This window comes from Hippocampus guttulatus, unplaced genomic scaffold, assembly GCF_054856545.1.
Source record: "Hippocampus guttulatus isolate MCC_2025c unplaced genomic scaffold, RoL_Hgut_1.0 HiC_scaffold_35, whole genome shotgun sequence".
Taxonomy (NCBI): domain Eukaryota; kingdom Metazoa; phylum Chordata; class Actinopteri; order Syngnathiformes; family Syngnathidae; genus Hippocampus; species Hippocampus guttulatus.
In genome coordinates, this window is record NW_028233894.1 from 157,501 (window position 1) to 167,500 (window position 10,000).

The following is a 10,000-nucleotide window of genomic DNA, read 5'->3' on the forward strand; positions in this document are numbered from 1 at the left end:
GGGGTGCCGCTGAGGGTACCAGGGGTGCCGCTGAGGGTACCAGGGGTAGGGCTGGAGGTACCAGGGGTGCCGCTGGGGGTACCAGGGGTAAGGCTGAGGGTACCAGGGGTGCCGCTGGGGGTACCAGGGGTAAGGCTGAGGGTACCAGGGGTGCCGCTGGGGGTACCAGGGGTAAGGCTGAGGGTACCAGGGGTGCCGCTGGGGGTACCAGGGGTGCCGCTGAGGGTACCAGGGGTAGGGCTGGAGGTACCAGGGGTGCCGCTGAGGGTACCAGGGGTAAAGAGCGGGCCGGCCCGGCGGGCGAGTGTGGCCGGGAAAGAGGCCTCTCGGTCGGATTGGGAGTTTGAAAAAAATCCCCCATTCATTTCCAATGGCGGAGGTACCAGGGGCAAGGCTGGGGGTACCAGGGGTAAAGAGCGGGCCGGCCCGGCGGGCGAGTGTGGCCGGAAAAGGGGCCTCTTGGTCGGATTGGGAGTTTGAAAAAATTCCCCCATTCATTTTCAATGGCGGGGGTACCAGGGGTAGAGCTGGGGGTACCAGGGGTAAAGAGCGGGCCGGCCCGGCGTGCGAGTTTGGCCGGAAAAGGGGCCTCTTGGTCGTATTGGGAGTTTGAAAAAATTCCCCCATTCATTTTCAATGGCGGAGGTACCAGGGGCAAGGCTGGGGGTACCAGGGGCGAAGCTGGCTGGGGGTACCAGGGGTAAGGCTGAGGGTACCAGGGGTGCAGCTGAGGGTACCAGGGGTAAGGTTGAGGGTACCAGGGGTGTTGCTGGGGGTACCAGGGGTCACCATTCATTTTCAATGGGGGAGGTACCAGGGGCAAGGCTGGGGGTACCAGGGGTGTTGCTGGGGGTACCAGGGGTAAAGAGCGGGCCGGCCCGGCGGGCGAGTGTGGCCGGAAAAGGGGCCTCTTGCTCGGATTGGGAGTTTGAAAAAATTCCCCCATTCATTTTCAATGGCAGATGTACCAGGGGTCGGTGTCCGCCAGACGGCGGTGTGGTAGGCAAAAGGCGGGCCGGCTCGGCGAGCGTGCGTGCCCGGGAAAAAGGCCTCTTGGCCGGCGTGAGAGTTTAATAATAGCGGGCCGGCTCATCGAGCGTGCGTGCCCGGGAAAAGGGCCTCTTGGCCGGCGTGAGAGTTTAATAATAGCGGGCCGGCCCGGCGAGCGTGCGTGCCCGGGAAAAAGGCCTCCTTGCAGGCGTGAGCGTTTAATAATAGCGGGCCGGCCCGGCGAGCGTGCGTGCCCGGGAAAAAGGCCTCCTTGCAGGCGTGAGAGTTTAATAATAGCGGGCCGGCCCGGCGAGCGTGCGTGCCCGGGAAAAAGGCCTCCTTGCAGGCGTGAGAGTTTAATAATAGCGGGCCGGCTCGGCGAGCGTGCGTGCACGGGAAAAAGGCCTCTTGGCCGGCGTGAGAGTTTAATAATAGCGGGCCGGCCCGGCGAGCGTGCGTGCCCGGGAAAAAGGCCTCCTTGCAGGCGTGAGAGTTTAATAATAGCGGGCCGGCTCATCGAGCGTGCGTGCCCGGGAAAAGGGCCTCCTTGCAGGCGTGAGAGTTTAATAATAGCGGGCCGGCTCTGCGAGCGTGCGTGCCCGGGAAAAGGGCCTCTTGGCCGGCCTGAGCGTTTAATAATAGCGGGCCGGCTCATCGAGCGTGCGTGCCCGGGAAAAGGGCCTCTTGGCCGGCCTGAGCGTTTAATAATAGCGGGCCGGCCCCGCGAGCGTGCGTGCCCGGGAAAAAGGCCTCCTTGCAGGCGTGAGAGTTTAATAATAGCGGGCCGGCTCATCGAGCGTGCGTGCCCGGGAAAAGGGCCTCCTTGCAGGCGTGAGAGTTTAATAATAGCGGGCCGGCTCGGCGAGCGTGCGTGCCCGGGAAAAGGGCCTCTTGGCCGGCGTGAGAGTTTAATAATAGCGGGCCGGCCCCGCGAGCGTGCGTGCCCGGGAAAAAGGCCTCCTTGCAGGGGTGAGAGTTTAATAATAGCGGGCCGGCCCGGCGAGCGTGCGTGCCCGGGAAAAAGGCCTCCTTGCAGGCGTGAGCGTTTAATAATAGCGGGCCGGCTCATCGAGCGTGCGTGCCCGGGAAAAGGGCCTCCTTGCAGGCGTGAGAGTTTAATAATAGCGGACCGGCTCTGCGAGCGTGCGTGCCCGGGAAAAGGGCCTCTTGGCCGGCCTGAGCGTTTAATAATAGCGGGCCGGCCCGGCGAGCGTGCGTGCCCGGGAAAAAGGCCTCTTGGCCGGCTTGGGGGATTGAAAAAAAATCCCCCATTCATTTTCAACGGGAGGGGTCGGCGGTACCGCTTGGTGTCCGCCAGACGGCGGTGTGGTAGGCAAATGGCGGGCCTGCACGGCGAGCGTGCGTGCCCGGGAAAAAGGCCTCCTTGCAGGCGTGAGAGTTTAATAATAGCGGGCCGGCCCGGAGAGCGTGCGTGCCCGGGAAAAAGGCCTCTTGGCCGGCGTGAGAGTTTAATAATAGCGGGCCGGCCCGGCGAGCGTGCGTGCCCGGGAAAAAGGCCTCCTTGCAGGCGTGAGCGTTTAATAATAGCGGGCCGGCTCATCGAGCGTGCGTGCCCGGGAAAAGGGCCTCTTGGCCGGCGTGAGAGTTTAATAATAGCGGGCCGGCTCATCGAGCGTGCGTGCCCGGGAAAAAGGCCTCTTGGCCGGCTTGGGGGATTGAAAAAAAAATCCCCCATTCATTTTCAACGGGAGGGGTCGGCGGTACCGCTTGGTGTCCGCCAGACGGCGGTGTGGTAGGCAAATGGCGGGCCTGCACGGCGAGCGTGCGTGCCCGGGAAAAAGGCCTCCTGGCCGGCGTGAGAGTTTAATAATAGCGGGCCGGCTCTGCGAGCGTGCGTGCCCGGGAAAAAGGCCTCCTTGCAGGCGTGAGAGTTTAATAATAGCGGGCCGGCCCGGCGAGCGTGCGTGCCCGGGAAAAAGGCCTCCTTGCAGGCGTGAGAGTTTAATAATAGCGGGCCGGCTCGGCGAGCGTGCGTGCACGGGAAAAAGGCCTCTTGGCCGGCGTGAGAGTTTAATAATAGCGGGCCGGCCCGGCGAGCGTGCGTGCCCGGGAAAAAGGCCTCCTTGCAGGCGTGAGAGTTTAATAATAGCGGGCCGGCTCATCGAGCGTGCGTGCCCGGGAAAAGGGCCTCCTTGCAGGCGTGAGAGTTTAATAATAGCGGGCCGGCTCTGCGAGCGTGCGTGCCCGGGAAAAGGGCCTCTTGGCCGGCCTGAGCGTTTAATAATAGCGGGCCGGCTCATCGAGCGTGCGTGCCCGGGAAAAGGGCCTCTTGGCCGGCCTGAGCGTTTAATAATAGCGGGCCGGCCCCGCGAGCGTGCGTGCCCGGGAAAAAGGCCTCCTTGCAGGCGTGAGAGTTTAATAATAGCGGGCCGGCTCATCGAGCGTGCGTGCCCGGGAAAAGGGCCTCCTTGCAGGCGTGAGAGTTTAATAATAGCGGGCCGGCTCGGCGAGCGTGCGTGCCCGGGAAAAGGGCCTCTTGGCCGGCGTGAGAGTTTAATAATAGCGGGCCGGCCCCGCGAGCGTGCATGCCCGGGAAAAAGGCCTCCTTGCAGGCGTGAGAGTTTAATAATAGCGGGCCGGCCCGGAGAGCGTGCGTGCCCGGGAAAAAGGCCTCTTGGCCGGCGTGAGAGTTTAATAATAGCGGGCCGGCCCGGCGAGCGTGCGTGCCCGGGAAAAAGGCCTCCTTGCAGGCGTGAGCGTTTAATAATAGCGGGCCGGCTCATCGAGCGTGCGTGCCCGGGAAAAAGGCCTCTTGGCCGGCTTGGGGGATTGAAAAAAAAATCCCCCATTCATTTTCAACGGGAGGGGTCGGCGGTACCGCTTGGTGTCCGCCAGACGGCGGTGTGGTAGGCAAATGGCGGGCCTGCACGGCGAGCGTGCGTGCCCGGGAAAAAGGCCTCCTGGCCGGCGTGAGAGTTTAATAATAGCGGGCCGGCTCTGCGAGCGTGCGTGCCCGGGAAAAAGGCCTCCTTGCAGGCGTGAGAGTTTAATAATAGCGGGCCGGCTCGGCGAGCGTGCGTGCCCGGGAAAAAGGCCTCCTTGCAGGCGTAAGAGTTTAATAATAGCGGGCCGGCTCATCGAGCGTGCGTGCCCGGGAAAAAGGCCTCTTGGCCGGCGTGAGAGTTTAATAATAGCGGGCCGGCCCGGCGAGCGTGCGTGCCCGGGAAAAAGGCCTCCTTGCAGGCGTGAGTGTTTAATAATAGCGGGCCGGCTCATCGAGCGTGCGTGCCCGGGAAAAGGGCCTCTTGGCCGGCGTGAGAGTTTAATAATAGCGGGCCGGCTCATCGAGCGTGCGTGCCCGGGAAAAAGGCCTCTTGGCCGGCTTGGGGGATTGTAAAAAAAAATCCCCCATTCATTTTCAACGGGAGGGGTCGGCGGTACCGCTTGGTGTCCGCCAGACGGCGGTGTGGTAGGCAAATGGCGGGCCTGCACGGCGAGCGTGCGTGCCCGGGAAAAATGCCTCCTGGCCGGCGTGAGAGTTTAATAATAGCGGGCCGGCCCGGCGAGCGTGCGTGCCCGGGAAAAAGGCCTCCTTGCAGGCGTGAGAGTTTAATAATAGCGGGCCGGCTCGGCAAGCGTGCGTGCCCGGGAAAAAGGCCTCCTTGCAGGCGTAAGAGTTTAATAATAGCGGGCCGGCTCATCGAGCGTGCGTGCCCGGGAAAAAGGCCTCTTGGCCGGCTTGGGGGATTGAAAAAAAATCCCCCATTCATTTTCAACGGGAGGGGTCGGCGGTACCGCTTGGTGTCCGCCAGACGGCGGTGTGGTAGGCAAATGGCGGGCCTGCACGGCGAGCGTGCGTGCCCGGGAAAAATGCCTCCTGGCCGGCGTGAGAGTTTAATAATAGCGGGCCGGCTCGGCGAGCGTGCGTGCCCGGGAAAAAGGCCTCTTGGCCGGCGTGAGAGTTTAATAATAGCGGGCCGGCTCGGCGAGCGTGCGTGCCCGGGAAAAGGGCCTCTTGGCCGGCGTGAGAGTTTAATAATAGCGGGCCGGCTCAGCGAGCGTGCGTGCCCGGGAAAAAGGCCTCCTTGCAGGCGTGAGAGTTTAATAATAGCGGGCCGGCTCGGCGAGCGTGCGTGCCCGGGAAAAGGGCCTCTTGGCCGGCGTGAGAGTTTAATAATAGCGGGCCGGCTCATCGAGCGTGCGTGCCCGGGAAAAGGGCCTCTTGGCCGGCGTGAGAGTTTAATAATAGCGGGCCGGCCCGGCGAGCGTGCGTGCCCGGGAAAAAGGCCTCCTTGCAGGCGTGAGAGTTTAATAATAGCGGGCCGGCTCCGCGAGCGTGCGTGGCCGGGAAAAAGGCCTCTTGGCCGGCGTGAGAGTTTAATAATAGCGGGCCGGCTCGGCGAGCGTGCGTGCCCGGGAAAAGGGCCTCTTGGCCGGCGTGAGAGTTTAATAATAGCGGGCCGGCTCATCGAGCGTGCGTGCCCGGGAAAAGGGCCTCTTGGCCGGCGTGAGAGTTTAATAATAGCGGGCCGGCCCGGCGAGCGTGCGTGCCCGGGAAAAAGGCCTCCTTGCAGGCGTGAGAGTTTAATAATAGCGGGCCGGCTCCGCGAGCGTGCGTGGCCGGGAAAAAGGCCTCTTGGCCGGCGTGAGAGTTTAATAATAGCGGGCCGGCTCATCGAGCGTGCGTGCCCGGGAAAAGGGCCTCTTGGCCGGCGTGAGAGTTTAATAATAGCGGGCCGGCTCATCGAGCGTGCGTGCCCGGGAAAAGGGCCTCTTGGCCGGCGTGAGAGTTTAATAATAGCGGGCCGGCCCGGCGAGCGTGCGTGCCCGGGAAAAAGGCCTCCTTGCAGGCGTGAGAGTTTAATAATAGCGGGCCGGCCCGGCGAGCGTGCGTGCCCGGGAAAAAGGCCTCCTTGCAGGCGTGAGAGTTTAATAATAGCGGGCCGGCCCGGCGAGCGTGCGTGCCCGGGAAAAAGGCCTCCTTGCAGGCGTGAGAGTTTAATAATAGCGGGCCGGCTCCGCGAGCGTGCGTGGCCGGGAAAAAGGCCTCTTGGCCGGCGTGAGAGTTTAATAATAGCGGGCCGGCTCATCGAGCGTGCGTGCCCGGGAAAAGGGCCTCTTGGCCGGCGTGAGAGTTTAATAATAGCGGGCCGGCTCATCGAGCGTGCGTGCCCGGGAAAAGGGCCTCTTGGCCGGCGTGAGAGTTTAATAATAGCGGGCCGGCCCGGCGAGCGTGCGTGCCCGGGAAAAAGGCCTCCTTGCAGGCGTGAGAGTTTAATAATAGCGGGCCGGCCCGGCGAGCGTGCGTGCCCGGGAAAAAGGCCTCCTTGCAGGCGTGAGAGTTTAATAATAGCGGGCCGGCCCGGCGAGCGTGCGTGCCCGGGAAAAAGGCCTCCTTGCAGGCGTGAGAGTTTAATAATAGCGGGCCGGCCCGGCGAGCGTGCGTGCCCGGGAAAAAGGCCTCCTTGCAGGCGTGAGAGTTTAATAATAGCGGGCCGGCCCGGCGAGCGTGCGTGCCCGGGAAAAAGGCCTCTTGGCCGGCGTGGGAGATTGAAAAAATTCCCCCATTCATTTTCAATGGCGGGGGTACCAGGGGTAGAGCTGGGGGTACCAGGGGTAAAGAGCGGGCCGGCCCGGCGTGCGAGTTTGGCCGGAAAAGAGGCCTCTTGGTCGGATTGGGAGATTGAAAAAATTCCCCCATTCATTTTCAATGGCGGGGGTACCAGGGGTAGAGCTGGGGGTACCAGGGGTAAAGAGCGGGCCGGCCCGGCGTGCGAGTTTGGCCGGAAAAGAGGCCTCTTGGTCGGATTGGGAGATTGAAAAAATTCCCCCATTCATTTTCAATGGCGGGGGTACCAGGGGTAGAGCTGGGGGTACCAGGGGTAAAGAGCGGGCCGGCCCGGCGTGCGAGTTTGGCCGGAAAAGAGGCCTCTTGGTCGGATTGGGAGATTGAAAAAATTCCCCCATTCATTTTCAATGGCGGGGGTACCAGGGGTAGAGCTGGGGGTACCAGGGGTAAAGAGCGGGCCGGCCCGGCGTGCGAGTGTGGCCGGGAAAGAGCCCTCCTGGCCGGCCTGGGAGATTGAAAAAAATTCCCCCATTCATTTTCAATGGCGGGGGTACCAGGGGTAAAGAGCGGGCCGGCCCAGCGTGCGAGTTTGGCCGGGAAAGGGGCCTCCTGGCCGGCCTGGGGGATTAAAAAAATTCCCCCATTCATTTTCAATGGCGGGGGTACCAGGGGTAGCAGTACCGATTTTGGTCGTTAGGGGCGCTGTAGTAGGTAAACCACATATGCGGAGTTAGGGGGTCAAGAAGGCGAAAGGCTTAGAAAGTGACCGTTCACCAAAATACTTTCCGAAACGTATATAGGGGGGCATGTGTCGGACGAGTCACCATGCTTTCTCGATGCTGGAGGTACCAGGGGCACAAAGTTGGCCGGGAAAGATGCCTCTTAGGCGGATTGAAAGCATGAGAAAATGCCCCCCATTCATTTTCAATGGCGGAGAGTGGGCCGGCCCCGCAGCCGAGTGTGGCCGGCGGAGAGGCGTCTCGGTCGGATGAATGAAGCGTGGAGCCGGCCTCTGACGGCGGAGCTCCGCACTTTCGAATATTTTCTATCTCCCCCTCCGGGCGGTCGACGGCAGTTGGGAAGGCCGCCCGAGAGGCGCCCGGGGCGGATACCTCGGGCGAAAAGCCGGCCTCTGACGGCGGAGCTCCGCACTTTCGAATATTTTCTATTTCCCCCTCCGGGCGGTCGACGGCAGTTGGGAAGGCCGCCCGAGAGGCGCCCGGGGCGGATACCTCGGGCGAAAAGCCGGCCTCTGACGGCGGAGCTCCGCACTTTCGAATATTTTCTATCTCCCCCTCCGGGCGGCCGACGGCAGTTGGGAAGGCCGCCCGAGAGGCGCCCGGGGCGGATACCTCGGGCGAAAAGCCGGCCTCTGACGGCGGAGCTCCGCACTTTCGAATATTTTCTATTTCCCCCTCCGGGCGGCCGACGGCAGTTGGGAAGGCCGCCCGAGAGGCGCCCGGGGCGGATACCTCGGGCGAAAAGCCGGCCTCTGACGGCGGAGCTCCGCACTTTCGAATATTTTCTATTTCCCCCTCCGGGCGGCCGACGGCAGTTGGGAAGGCCGCCCGAGAGGCGCCCGGGGCGGATACCTCGGGCGAAAAGCCGGCCTCTGACGGCGGAGCTCCGCACTTTCGAATATTTTCTATTTCCCCCTCCGGGCGGCCGACGGCAGTTGGGAAGGCCGCCCGAGAGGCGCCCGGGGCGGATACCTCGGGCGAAAAGCCGGCCTCTGACGGCGGAGCTCCGCACTTTCGAATATTTTCTATTTCCCCCTCCGGGCGGCCGACGGCAGTTGGGAAGGCCGCCCGAGAGGCGCCCGGGGCGGATACCTCGGGCGAAAAGCCGGCCTCTGACGGCGGAGCTCCGCACTTTCGAATATTTTCTATTTCCCCCTCCGGGCGGCCGACGGCAGTTGGGAAGGCCGCCCGAGAGGCGCCCCGGGGCGGATACCTCGGGCGAAAAGCCGGCCTCTGACGGCGGAGCTCCGCACTTTCGAATATTTTCTATTTCCCCCTCCGGGCGGCCGACGGCAGTTGGGAAGGTCGCCCGAGAGGCGCCCCGGGGCGGATACCCCGGGCGAAAAGCCGGCCTCTGACGGCGGAGCTCCGCACTTTCGAATATTTTCTATTTCCCCCTCCGGGCGGCTGACGGCAGGTGGGAAGGCCGCCCATTCATTTTCAATGGCGGAGGTACCAGGGGTGCCGCTGAGGGTACCAGGGGTGCCGCCGAGGGTACCAGGGGTGCAGCTGAGGGTACCAGGGGTGACGCTGAGGGTACCAGGGGTGCCGCTGAGGGTACCAGGGGTACGGCTGAGGGTACCAGGGGTGCCGCTGAGGGTACCAGGGGTGCCGCTGAGGGTACCAGGGGTGCCGCTGAGGGTACCAGGGGTTCGGCTGAGGGTACCAGGGGTACGGCTGAGGGTACCAGGGGTGCCGCTGAGGGTACCAGGGGTGCCGCTGAGGGTACCAGGGGTGCGGCTGAGGGTACCAGGGGTAAGGCTGAGGGTACCAGGGGTGCCGCTGAGGGTACCAGGGGTGCGGCTGAGGGTACCAGGGGTAAGGCTGAGGGTACCAGGGGTAAGGCTGAGGGTACCAGGGGTAAGGCTGAGGGTACCAGGGGTACGGCTGGAGGTACCAGGGGTAAGGCTGGAGGTACCAGGGGTAAGGCTGGAGGTACCAGGGGTAAGGCTGGAGGTACCAGGGGTAAGGCTGGAGGTACCAGGGGTTAGGCTGGAGGTACCAGGGGTAAGGCTGGGGTACCAGGGGTAAGGCTGAGGGTACCAGGGGCGAAGCTGGCTGGGGGTACCAGGGGTTGGGCTGAGGGTACCAGGGGTTGGGCTGAGGGTACCAGGGGTAAGGCTGAGGGTACCAGGGGCGAAGCTGGCTGGGGGTACCAGGGGTGTTGCTGAGGGTACCAGGGGTGCCGCTGAGGGTACCAGGGGTTAGGCTGGGGGTACCAGGGGTTGAGCTGAGGGTACCAGGGGTAAGGCTGAGGGTACCAGGGGTGTTGCTGGGGGTACCAGGGGTCGCCATTCATTTTCAATGGGGGAGGTACCAGGGGTAGGGCTGGGGGTACCAGGGGTAAAGAGCGGACCGGCTCGCCGGCCGAGCGTGGCCGAAAAAGAGGCCTCCTGGCCGGATTGAGAAATTAAAAAAATTCCCCCATTCATTTTCAATGGCGGGGGTACCAGGGGTATGCAGTACCGATTTTGGTCGTTAGGGGCGCTGTAGTAGGTAAACCAGATATGGGGAGTTAGGGGGTCAAGAAGGCTAAAAGGCTTAGAAAGTGAGCGTTCACCAAAATACTTTCCGAAACGTATATAGGTGAGCATGTTTTGAATGGGTGACCTCCAGGGCGACACAGGGGAGGCCCCTAAGAGTATAATCAGACCATCGTGAGGGTGTTTCCAGCCACCCAAAAGCACTGGAACGGCCTCTGACGGCGGAGCTCCGCACTATCGAATATTTTCTATTTCCC